The sequence below is a fragment of the Stomoxys calcitrans genome, chromosome 3 (assembly GCF_963082655.1).
Source record: "Stomoxys calcitrans chromosome 3, idStoCalc2.1, whole genome shotgun sequence".
Classification (NCBI taxonomy): Eukaryota; Metazoa; Arthropoda; class Insecta; order Diptera; family Muscidae; genus Stomoxys; species Stomoxys calcitrans.
In genome coordinates, this window is record NC_081554.1 from 22,565,704 (window position 1) to 22,579,224 (window position 13,521).

Genomic DNA, 13,521 nt, shown 5'->3' on the forward strand with positions numbered 1-13,521 from the left:
CTACAATCTTTAATAATAGAGAAATTGAGCTGAAACTTTCACAGATTGTTTTTTTTTTTGTCCATAGGCAGGTTAAGTTCGAAGATATATCGGCTATAGCCCCCACATAAACCGATCTGCCGATTTAGGGTCTTAGGCTCATTAAAGCCACATTTATCATCTGATTTGGAAGCAATTTAGGACAGAAAGTTGTGTAAGGCTTTTCGACATGCTTGCTTAATACCGCTCGGATCGGTTCAGATTTCGATGTAGCTTCCATATAGACCGATCTCGTGATTTAAGGTCATGAGCCCATAAAAGTCGCATTTATTGTCCGATGTGGCCGAAACTTGCGACAGGGAGTTATGATAGGGCCTTCAATGTCCTTCTTTAATTTGGCTCAGATCGGTTTATATTTGGATAGAGCTGCCATATTGACCGATCTCTCGATTTAAGGTTTTCGGCCCATAAAAAGCCGCATTTATTGACCGATTTCACCGAAATTTGGGACAATGAGTTGTGTTGGGCTCTTCGACATCTTTGTTCAATTTGGCCTAGATCGATCCATATTTGGGTATAGCAGTCATAAAGACCGATTGCTCGATTTATAGTCTTGGCCCATAAATGGCGCATTTATTGTCCGCTTTCCCCGAAATTTTGGAAAATAAGTTTTGATAGGCCCCTCGACATCCTCGTTTATTTTTGCCCAAATAGGAACAGATTTGGATATAGCTGTCATTAAGACATATCGCTCGATTTATAGTTTTGGGCTCATAAAAGGCGCATTCATAGTCCGATTTCGCTGAAATTTGGGACAGTGTTTTGTGTTAGGCTCCTCGACATTCGTACCAAGTATGGTACGAATGTCGAGGAGCCTATACGGGCCGGATTTGGATATAGCAGCGATTTATACCGATCTCCCGATTTAAGGTTTAAGGCTCACTAAAGGTGAATTTATTAACGGATTTCGCTGAAATCAGGCACAATAAGTTGCGTTAGACCCCTCGACATTCGTACCGAGTATCATTAAAATCCGTCTGTATTTCGATATAACTGTCATGTAGACCGATCTCTCAATTAAGGGTGTTGGGCCTATATAAGGAGCATTTAATATCCAATTTCTCTGAAATTTGTTATAGCGAGTTGTGTAAGTCTCCTTAACATCAATTTCCAATACGGCCCTGATCGGCCAACATTTGGATATAACTGCAATATATACCGATCTCCCGATTTAAAATCTTAGGCCCATTAAAGGTGTATTTGTAAAGGAGTTCGCTGAAATTTAGCACAAAGTTCTGTTAAACTCTTCGATATTCGTAGGGAGTATGGTTTAGATCGGTCTTTATTTGAATATAACTGTCATATATATATATACCGATCTCCCGATTTAGGTTTTTAGACCCATTTAGGACCATATTTAGACCACGAAAGGACGAGAGTACACCAATTTCGTCATTCCGCTTGTAACCCCTCGAAATATTCCTCTAAGACCCCATAAAGTATATATATTCTTGATCGTTGGTACATTTTAAGTCGATCTAGACATGTCCGTCACTACGTCCGTCTGTCTCTCTAGGCGCTTGAAATTTTTTCAAAAATACTTTCTATTAGTGTAGGTCGGTTGGAATTGTAAATGGGCCATATTGGACCATGTTTTCATATAGCTGTCATATAAACGGATCTGCGGTTTTGACTCCTTGAGCCTTTAGAGGCCGCAATTCTTATCAGAGTTGGCTGAAATTTTGCAGATGAAATTTTACTATGATGTGTTAAGTATGGTCAAAATCGGGCCCTCACCTGGTAAAGCTGTCATATAAACTGATCTGCGGCCTTGATTTCTTGATCTTCCAGAGGGCAGAATTCTTACATGCTTTGGCTGAAGTATTGCGTGAAGTGTTTTGTTAAGACTTCCAACAACTGTGTTAAGTACAGTTCGAATGGGTCTATAACCTGATATAGGCTTCATATAAACCGATCTCTCGATTAGACTTCTTGAGCCCTTAAAAGACACAATTTTTGTTCGATTTTTCTGAAATTTTGCATTTAGTGTTCTATTATGACTTTCAACAACAGTGCCTAGTAAAGTCTAAATCTCTTCATAATCTGATATAGCTTCCATATAAATCGATCTCCAGATTTGAGTTTTTGAGCCATAAAAGTCGAAATTTTTGTCCCATTTGGCTAAACTTTTGCAAGTAGTGTTCCGCTATGTCTTTCCTTCTTGATATAGCTCCCATATAAACCGATCTCCCAATGTGACTTATTGAGCCCTTTCAAGCAGCAATTATGTCCGATTTGGCTGAAATTCAGCATGAAATGTTTTTCTATGACTTCAAATAACAGTTCCAAGTACGGTCCAAATCGGTCTATAACCTTGTGTAGCTCCCATATAAACAGCTTCTAGGAACCGATTAAGAATGATTAAGATCGGTTCCTAGAAGCTTTAATATTAGCTGGTTTGACAGAAGTTTGGTATTCGGTGTTCTGTTACGACTTCCAACAGCTGTGCCAAACACGGTCCAAATTGGTCTATAACCTGATATAGCTCCCATGTAAACCCGACTCTCGATCATCCTTGTTGGGTTCCTAGAAGCTTTAATTTTTGCTGGTTTGACAGAAGTTTGGTAAGTATTGGGTTGCCCAAAAAGTAATTGCGGATTTTTCATATAGTCGGCGTTGACAAATTTTTTCGCAACTTGTGACTCTGTTACTGCATTCTTTTTTCCGTCGGTTATCAGCTGTTACTTTTAGCTTGCTTTAGAAAAAAAATGTAAAAAAAGTATATTTGATTAAAGTTCATTCTAAGTTTTATTAAAAATGCATTTACTTTCTTTTAAAAAATCCGCAATTACTTTTTGGGCAACCCTAGAATCAAATTATGCCCTTCAACTAAATTTATTTTGTAAACATTTTTAGCTGAATCCATGGTAGTGGGTTCCCAAGATTCGAGCCGGCCGAACTTAGCCCGCTTTTACGTGTTACCCTTCTTATTGCAGCTATTTTTTTTTTGATCAATACACCCAATGTGTATATCTCAACTCTATACTTTATGGTCATATCCCTCTCTACAATTAAAGCTCCCTCTTCACAAGTAAAGCCAATGAACTCTCTACTTTCCTTTTCCATTACCTTCCCACAAACAAAAAAAAAGAGAATTTCCAATTGTCCTACCCTCTTCTATTGAATGTTTAAATGTCCACTTAAATAAGTTTTTCAGTAAGACAAACACTTTCAACTACCCTACCCTTCATCAGCCAGGCTGTGCATATTGAAACAGACCAAGGCTTGAAGCCACTTCATTACGTGAAGTAGAACATGCTCACTTGCGATAATGTCCTGCGTAAATAACCACTTGAGCAGATTCATTTAAAATAATTCCGGGCGTCATTCTCTTTGGTTTTAAGCATGAATGACAATGTCGAGCTCTCTAAGGAAGGAGCGAGGCAAGGATGCAGGATAGCCCGGAAAGTAGAGGGTCAAGTGGTAGTTGGACATTTTGTTAATGTTTATATTAACTTGGGTATTGGGTATTGAAAAATTAAGTATCAACAAATATTGTTGACACTACACTGTATTGTGTGTTTGCGGGTGTATGTGTGTATGCCTGTATGCCTGGATGTGTGTCAGGAGTCAGGCAAGGATAATGAACAAATGCATAGTGAGTCGTTCGGGCAATCAGTTTACAGTTTATCTTTTAACGTGTGGCCTGGCACTGACAATAACGCCTTGCCTCCTTAGTAGTCTGGGCTCATTTACTTGAGGCTTCATCATCTACCCTGCTCTTATTTTCTGCAAACTTATCGAGCCATGGCATGTCCTGCCATAATAAATGTCATCCATTAAGTGGTCTTAAATTTATAATGACACTGTGAGAGTGGAAAATGAATGAATTTAAATTAAACTGATGACAAGAGCCAAATAATTAAATGCAAATAACTTGGTTTATGTTAATGTGCTAACGAAATTGCGCCGAAAAGTGTTTCTTTCTTGTTTTCCTACGTCTTGTCTTGTTTTGTTTTGGTAGGACAACAAAATGAATAGAAATTAAGATCTAAATAAGAGATAAATTTTAATAAATGGCTTGGAGGCAGGCTATAGTAGGGGGGGGGGGGGGGGGGGGCAGAAAGGAGGAGGGGGCTGTGGAAGTAGTAGAACTGTATTTGCCCGAGGTCTAAGTACTTTATTTTTCTGCAAGCACAAAGTAAAAACATTTCAGTTTTTGTTTGTTTCTCTTTCGAGGTAAGTGTTTTTCAGTTTAAATTTTTTTTTCATAATAGCAATTTGACTAAAATGAGAACACTGAGGGCCAGTGTTCTCATTTTAGTCAAATTCAGAATGGGCGAGTCCCCAAGAGCCACTTATGAATAGCAGTACTGGAAACGAAAATAGGATTTAACGTAAATTTAAAATATTAACTCATTACCATGTGCAGTAATTTCGGGACTATGGTCTGAGGGTGAGAGCTTCCAACCTAGGGTGAGGTTTCTAAAGGCCAGAAGAATGAACTATCAATAGGGGTATGCCTTCTTTAAGTTTCTAAGGCCCCTTTTATACCCCCACCAAACGATGGGGGTATTTTCATTTTATCGTTTGCATACCTTATGCCCCATAGCAACTATTGACTTGCCCAAAAAGTAATTGCGGATTTTTCATATAGTCGGCGTTGACAAAAGTAATTGCGGATTTTTCATATAGTCGGCGTTGACAAATTTTTTCACAGCTTGTGACTCTGTAATTGCATTCTTTCTTCTGTCAGTTATCAGCTGTTACTTTTAGCTTGCTTTAGAAAAAAAGTGTAAAAAAAGAATATTTAATTAAAGTTTATTTAAAGTCTTATTAAAAATGAATTTACTTTCTTTTAAAAAATCCGCAATTAATTTTTGGGCAACCCAATATATCGAAATATGATCCGATTTGGACCAAATTCGGCACAGACATTGGTCTATAAGTCAAAAGAACAAGTCATTATTGGTCTTTTTGATAGCTATATCCAAATATAACATAAGTCACTGTGCCAAATTTCAGAGAAATCGGATTGTAAATGCGCCTTTTATGGGGCCAAGACTTCAAATCGAGATATCGGTCAATATGGCAGCTATATCAAATTTTTGACTGATTTGGGCCAAATTGCAGAAAAAGAACCTAACAAAACTCTGTCCCAAATTTCAGCGATATCGGACAATAAACGCGCCTTTTATGGGCCCAAAGCCCAAAATCGAGAGATCGCTCTATACGACAGCTATGTCCAAATCTAGAACGATCTGAGCAAAATTGCAGAAAGATATCGTAGGGCCTAACACCACTTACTGCCAAAAAATTTCGGTGCAATCGGACATTAAATAAGACTTTTATGGGCCCAAGACCCTAAATCGAGAGATCGGTCTATATGGCAGATATATCCAAATCTGAACCGATCAAGGCCAAATTAAGGAAATATATCGAATGGCCTAAGAAAACTGACTGCCCCAAATTTTAGCGAAATCGGATAAAAAATGTCTCTTTTATGAGCCCAGGTCCTTAAATCGGGAGATCGGTCTTTATGGCAGCTATATCCAAATGAGGACCGATCTGTGCCATATTGCAGAAAGATGTTGGAGGGCCTAACTCAACTCACTGTCCCAAGTTTCAGCAAAATCGTATAATAAATGTGGCTTTTATGGACCTTAGACCCTAAATCGAGAGATCGGTCTATATGGCAGATATATCCAAATCTGAACCGATCAAGGCCAAATTAAGGAAATATATCGAAGGGCCTAAGACAACTGACTGCCCCAAATTTTAGCGAAATCGGATAATAAATGTGGCTTTTATGGGCCAAAGACCCTAAATCGGCGGATCGGTCTATATGACAGCTATATCCAAATCCGGACCGATATGGGCCAAATTGAAAAAGGATATCGAAGAGCCTAACACAATAAAGAGAAAAAGTGCAACCTAAGGATCATACAACAGGTTCAGAAAACATGTTGTCTTGGCATAGGGCACTGGAGACTATTCTAGATATTCGACCTACTGACATACAGATTAAATGTGAGGCAGCCACTGGGGCTATGAGACTTAAGGCAATGGGAGAATGGATTGAACATGGAAGCAGCACATTCCATCGCGATAGAATAGAGGCGACGTTAGGAAAACTGAAAGGGAAGAGGTTTCCAATCGGATACCTGAGATGACATTTGAGGTCGAGTGTAAGGCACTGCTGCCAGCGACACAGTCTTGGACTGACGGAACCCTGGTATTGCCGTCTGGAAGATCATGTTACACACGGATGCATCCAAGCTAGGGAACAGAGTGGGACTGGGGGTATTCATTGTGAATCCAGGGAATGAGATCTGTTTTCGACTGATTGACCATAATACGGTCCTGCAGGCGAAGATCCGGGCGATCACGGAATGTGTGAAGTGGTGTGGTACTTACGCCAGAACGTCGAGAGTGAACATCTTTAGGGACAGTAAAATGGCCATAAAGGCAATAACAACCAGGAAGGTAAGGTCACGAACAGTCTTGCAGTATAAGAAGGAGATTAACGCCTTCTATCAGGATGGGAAAATCCGCATCGTTTGGGTGTCGGGCCATAACGGCGTAAGGGGAAATGAAAGGGCAGACGATTTGGCGGTGAAGGCCAGAGGACTGCCGTCAATAAACTTGGTTAACCCGAAGACTTTCGGGTCAATGCAGTCCGAGTTAAGGTAGTGGGCGACGATTGCGCATGCAACATTGTGGAACAGCGAAATGGTCGGTAGGACGGCGAAAATCCTACGGGGGGAGTTCAGATCGTGAGAAGACGAGGCTATTACTAAAAGGAAGCAAGAAGGAGGTCAGTATAGCTATTGATATCATAACGGGACACATAGGACTCCGAGCTCACTCATGCAAAATCGGTGTGGCAAGTGATAGCATATGTAGCGCATGCGGGGAAGATGATGAGACGTTAGAGCATTTCCTTTGTCATTGCCCGACTTTCGCGTCAAACAGATACCAGCACTTAAATGGAGACACAATACCAGACATGAACCAACTTAGGGTAGTGGTATGGAAAACAATTAAGGATTTTGTAAGTAGCACGGAATTCCTAACTAAAAATTTTCTTTTTCGTGGATACTTAGAGAGCTTAGCAAGCCGATTACTGCCTTAGGTGTATGCCCATAATGGCATGGGGCGTATTAATATCTGCACCCTCTTTTCAACCCACCCTAACCTAAGCATATCAGGTAATTGACAGATTTGAACCGTACTTCTCACGATAGCTGAAAGTCATAACAAAGACACCTTGCAAAATTTCAGCCAAATTAGACAAAAGTTTCGGCTTCCAGGGGCTCACAAGTATGGCATTTTTTACTTATTTTAGTTAGAATCGTTTTTTTTTAAGACCGTCTCGACATGTCCGTCTGTCTGTCCGTCTGTCTGTTGAAATTCACGCTACAGTCTTTAAAAATAGAGATATTGAGTTGACATTTTGCACATAGTCTTTTTTGTCCATAAGCAGGTTAAGTTCGAAGATGGACTAAATCGGACTATATATTGATTTAGCCCCCATATAGTCCGATCCGCCGATTTAGGGTCTTAGGCCCATAAAAGCCCCATTTATTATCCGATTTAGCTGAAATTTGGGACAGTGAGTTGTGTAAGGTCCGTCAACATCCTTTGTCAATATTGCTCAGATCGGTCCAGATTTGGATATAGCTGCCATATAGACCGATCCCCCGACCTAGGTTCTTAGGCCCATAAAAGCCACATTTATTATCCAATTTTGCTGAAATTTGGGACAGTGAGTTTTGTTAGGCCCTTCGTCAACCTTCGTCAATTTGGCCCAGATCGGTCCAGATTTGGATATAGATGCCATATAGACCGATCTCTCGATTTAGGGTCTTGCGCCCATAAAAGGCGCATTTATTATCCGATTTTGCCAAAATTTAGGACAGTGAGTTGGGTTAGGCCCTTCGACATCCTTCTTCAATTTGGCCCAGATCGGTCCAGATTTGGATATAGATGACATATAGACCGATCTCTCGATTTAGGGTCTTAGACCCATAAATGCCACATTTATTATCCGATTTTGCTGAAATTTGGAACAATGAGTTGCGCTAGACCCCTCGACATCCTTTGTCAATATTGCTCAGATCGGTACAGATTTGGATATAGCTGCCATATAGACCACATCCCCATATAGACCACATCCCCGACTTAGGTTCTTAGGCCCATAAAAGCCACATTTATTATCCAATTTTGCTGAAATTGAGAACAGTGAGTTGGGTTAGGCCCTTCGACATCCTTCGTCAATTTAGCCCAGATCGGTCCAGAATTGGATATATCTGTCATATAGACCGATCTCTCGATTTAAAGTCTTGGCCTCATAAAAGGCGCATTTGTTGTCCGATCTCTCCAAAATTTTGGGACAGTGAGTTGTGTTAGGCCCTTCGACATCCTTCTGCAATATGGCCCAGATCGGTCCAGATTTGGATATAGCTGCCATATAGACCGATCTCTCGATTTAGGGTCTTGCGCCCATAAAAGGCGCATTTATTGTCCGATCTCTCTGAGATTTGGGGCAGTGAGTTGTGTAAGGCCCTTCGACATCCTTCTTCAGTATGGCTCAGATCGGTTCAGATTTTAAAGTAGCTGCCATATAGACCTATCTCTCGATTTATGGTTTTGGGGCCATAAAAGGCGCATTTATTGTCCGATGTCGCCCAAAATTTGGGACAGTGAGTTGTGTTAGGCTCTTCGACATTTTTCTGAAACTTGCCCAAATTGGTCCAGATTTGGATATAGCTGTCATATAGACCGATATCTCGATTTAAAGTCTTGGCCTCATAAAAAGCGCAATTGAACAATAACTTATACTTATAAGTCTATGGTCTAAATCGAATCAAAAGCCTAAACAGCTGCTAAGGTATGCATTTTTCACCGGATTTTGACGAAACATGGTTTACATATATAACCGAGGTGGTGGGTATCCAAAGTTCGGCCCGGCCGAACTTAACGCCTTTTTACTTGTTGCTGACTTAAATGTTTCTTGCTATTCTATTCTTTGAATAGAAAGCTTTAAACAATGGTCTAAGCCAAACAATATCCTGCAATGGAATCTCGAGTATGTCCCTCAACCAAATTTTGTTTGTGAAAATTGTTAGCAGAATCCATAGAGGTGTGTTTTGTCTGGTGTCCACTAGACATAGGAGCCGCTGAGCCAGTGAAGATGCCCATCACTGCGTGATCTAGAGCCGTCTCACGCCGTGAGTGAACCACGTCTCCGAAATCTACATAGCCAGCACTTTGCCTTTGTCTTTTAGAAATAAGAGCCACCTAGCCTGCGAACCCAACGAGGGTTTTCTGTTTACTGCCACCACTCCGTGATCTAGTGCCGACCCACGCCGTGAGTGGACCATGTCTCCGAGACCCACATAGCATTTCGCCTTTGTCCTTCAGACATAAGAGTCCGCGAACCCACACACGTGCCGTCTGTCTATGAACGCCACGCCGTGTTTTAATGCCGTACCCACGCCATGAGTGAATAACGTCACCGAGACACACGTAGCCAGCACCTCTTTATCCATCAGATATAAGAGACGCTGAGACCGCAAACCCACACTCGTGCTATCTGTTACCATCACCCCGTGATATGCACAATGCATTTTGCAAACTTCAAGGACGTTTTTCTCAAAATCAATAAAGTGGTGCATGGTACAAGATGGCATTACACCAAAGAAATGTAAACATAACTGTCCTCAAAACTCTTGTGGTTGGTCTGCAATCCTCATGTGGTAATTATGCTAATATTTTGTAATATTCCTTAAAATATGTAATTAAAACATTTTCAAATCTTTAGGACATACAAAAGTAAACAACGGTTTTGTGAGTCCTATGCATGCGTAGTACGAGTATATGAATATTTACAAACATCCTGTTCTTAAAAATTCTTATATTTAGAAGGAAAACCCCTGGGATGTAAGGCGTTCTTTGTTTGTTTTGTCTTCTTTCTTCAACTTAATTAACCGCACGAGTAAATCTGAAATAAATAACAAAAAAAAAAAAAAAACTGTCTATAAAACCACTTTGCAAACAAATATAATTTAATTTAAACTTTTGCTACTCCCACCGGAATCTTTGGTGTGTTTTTAAAATAGCAGATATCAGCCTTGACTCATATTACCAAAACACCATAAACAAAAAAAAAAAAAAAAACATCAGAAAGTATAATAAAACAATATATCATAAGGAGAGGAGTGCTACAAGTCCTAAGAGGATATTCAAATTTACACATTTGTATCCGAATACATAGATGCTGGTATTTCAGTCGTATCTACACAACGTAGGTTAAGTATATTTAAAAAGTAAATGGGTGCTAAGTTAGTCCGAGCCGAATCTTATAAACCCTCCACCATGGGTCGCATTTGTCAAGTTCTTTATCCGATATCTCTTTATAGTCAAAACAAGTAAAAAGGCGTTAAGTTCAGCCGGGCCGAATCTTATATACCCTCCACCATGGATCGCATTTCTCGAGTTCTTTCCCGGCATCTCGTCTTAGGCAAAAAAGGCTAAGGATCGATTTATATGGAAGCTGTATCACGTTATAGACCGATTCAGAACATAATAAACACGTATGTTGACGGTCATGAGAGAATCCGTCGTACAAAATTTCAGGCAAATCGGATAAGAATTGCGCTCTCTAGAGGCCCAAGAAGTCAAGATCCCAGATCGGTTTATATGACAGCTATATCAGGTTATGAACCGAATTGAACCTTATTTGACAAAGTTGTTGAAAGTAAGAATAAAATATGTCATGCTAAATTTCATTCCAATCGGATAAGAATTGCGCCCTCTAGAGGCTCAAGAAGTCAAGAAACAAGATCGGTTTATATGACAGCTATACCAGGTAATGGACCGATTTGAACCACACTTAGCACAGCCATTGGATAACATAACAAAACACGTCGTGCAAAATTTCATTCCAATCGGTTAAGAATTGCGCCTTCTAGAGGCTCAAGTAGTCAAGACCCATGATCGGTTTATATGGCAGCTACATCAGGTTATAGACCGATTTGAACCACACTTAGCACAGTCATTGGATATCATAACAAAACACGTCGTGCAAAATTTCAGTCAAATGGGATGAAAATTGCGTCCTCTAGAGGCTAAAGAAGTCAAGACCCAAGATCGGTTTATATGGCAGCTATATCAAGTTATAGAACGATTTGAGCCAGTTATATCAAGTTATAGAACGATTTGGCACAGTTGTTGGATATAACAACGAAACACGTCGTGCAAAATTTCATCCCAATCGGATAAGAATTGCGCACTCTAGAGGCTCAAGAAGTCAAGACCCAAGATCGGTTTATATGGCAGCTATATCAAAACATGGACCGATATGCCCCATTTGCAATACCAACCGACCTACACTAATAAGAAGTATTTGTGCAAAATTTCAAGCGGCTAGCCTTACTCCTTCGGAAGTTAGCGTGCTTTCGACAGACAGACGGACGGACGGCAGACGTATAGACGGACGGACGGACATGGCTAGATCGACATAAAATGTCGCGACGATCAAGAATATATATACTTTATGGGGTCTCAGATGAATATTTCGAGTAGTTACAAACAGAATGACGAAATAAGTATACCCCCCATCCTATGGTGGAGGGTATAAAAATACGTCATGCAAAATTTCATTTCATTTCAAGCTGATTTAGCTATGTCCGTCCGTCTGCCTGTCTGTCCGTCTGTCCGTCCGTCCGTCTGTCCGTCCATTTGTCCGTCCGTCTGTCCGTCCGTCTGTCTGTCCATCAGTCTGTCCATCAGTCTGTCCGTCTGTCTGTCCGTCTGTCTGTCCATCAGTCTGTCCGTCCGTCTGTCCGTCCGTCTGTCCGTCCGTCTGTCCGTCCGTCTGTCCGTCCGTCTGTCCGTCCGTCTGTCCGTCCGTCTGTCCGTCCGTCTGTTCGTCCGTCCGTCTATCCGTCCGTCTGTCCGTCCGTCTGTCCGTCCGTCTGTCCGTCCGTCTGTCCGTCCGTCTGTCTGTCCGTCTGTCCGTACGTCTGTCTGTCCATCAGTCTGTCCGTCCGTCTGTCCGTTTGTCCGTCTGTCCGTCCGTCCGTTTGTCCGTCCGTCTGTCCGTCTGTCCGTCCGTCCGTCCGTCTGTCCGTTTGTCCGTCCGTCTGTCCGTCCGTCCGTCCGTCTGTCCGTCTGTCCGTCTGTCCGTCTGTCCGTCTGTCCGTCCGTCCGTTTGTCCGTCCGTCTGTCCCTCCATCTGTCTGTCCGTCCGTCTGTCCGTCCGCCTGTCCGTCCGTCTGTCCGTCCGCCTGTCCGTCCGCCTGTCCGTCCGCCTGTCCGTCCCTCTGTCCGTCCGTCTGTTTGAAATCACGCTATAGTCTTTAAAAATAGAGATATTGAGCTGAAACTCTGCGTAGATTCTTTTTTTGTCCACGAGCAGGTTGAGTTCGAACATGGGCTATATCGGACTATATCTTATATATAGCCCCCATATAGACCGATCCGCCGATTTATGGTCTTAGGCCCATAAAGGCCACATTTATTATCCGATTTTGCTGTAATTTGGGACAGTCAGTTGTGTATGGCCCATCGTCATTATTTCTCAATTTCGCCCAGATCGGTCTAGATTTTGATATAGCTTCCATATAGACCGATCCGCCGATTTATGGTCTTAGGCCCATAAAGGCCACATTTATTATCCGATTTTGCTGTAATTTGGGACAGTCAGTTGTGTATGGCCCTTCGTCATTATTTCTCAATTTCGCCCAGATCGGTCTAGATTTTGATATAGCTGCCATATAGACCCATCTCACGATTAAAGGTTTTGGGCCCATAAAAGGCGAAGTTATTGTCCGATAACGCCAAAATTTAGGACAGTGAATTAAGTTAAGCTCCTCGACATTTTTCGGCGATTTGGCGTAGATCGATCAAGATTTGCATATAGCTCGATTTAAGGTTTTGGGCGCATAAAATGCGCATTTATTTGCCGATGTCGCCGAAATTTGGGACAGTAAGATGTGTTAGGCTCTTCAACATTCGTCTTTAATTTGGCACAGAACGGTTCAGATTTAGATATGGCTGCCATATAGACCGATCTCTCGATTTGGAATAAAATTTTGAACGACGTGCTTCGCTATGACTTGACTTCCAATAACTGTGCTAAGCTAGGTTTGAAATCGGTCAATAACCTGATATAGCTGCCATATAAACCGATTTGGAATCTTGAGCCACTATAGGGCGCAATTCTTATTCGATTTAAATGAAATTTTGCACGAAGTATTTCGCTATGACTTCCAAAAACTGTGCCAAGTATGTTTTAAATCAGTCGATCATCGATCAGTCGATCTGGGGACTTGACTTCTTGAGCTTCTAGAGGGCGCAATTCTAAACCGATTTGGCTGAAATTTTGCATGACCTATTTTATTGTAACTTGCAACAACTGTGCCGAATAAGATTCAAATCGGTTCATAGCCTGATATAGCTGCCATATAAACCGATCTGGAATCTTGACGTCTTGAGCCTCTAGAGGGCGCAATTATTATCCGTTTTGCCTGAAAT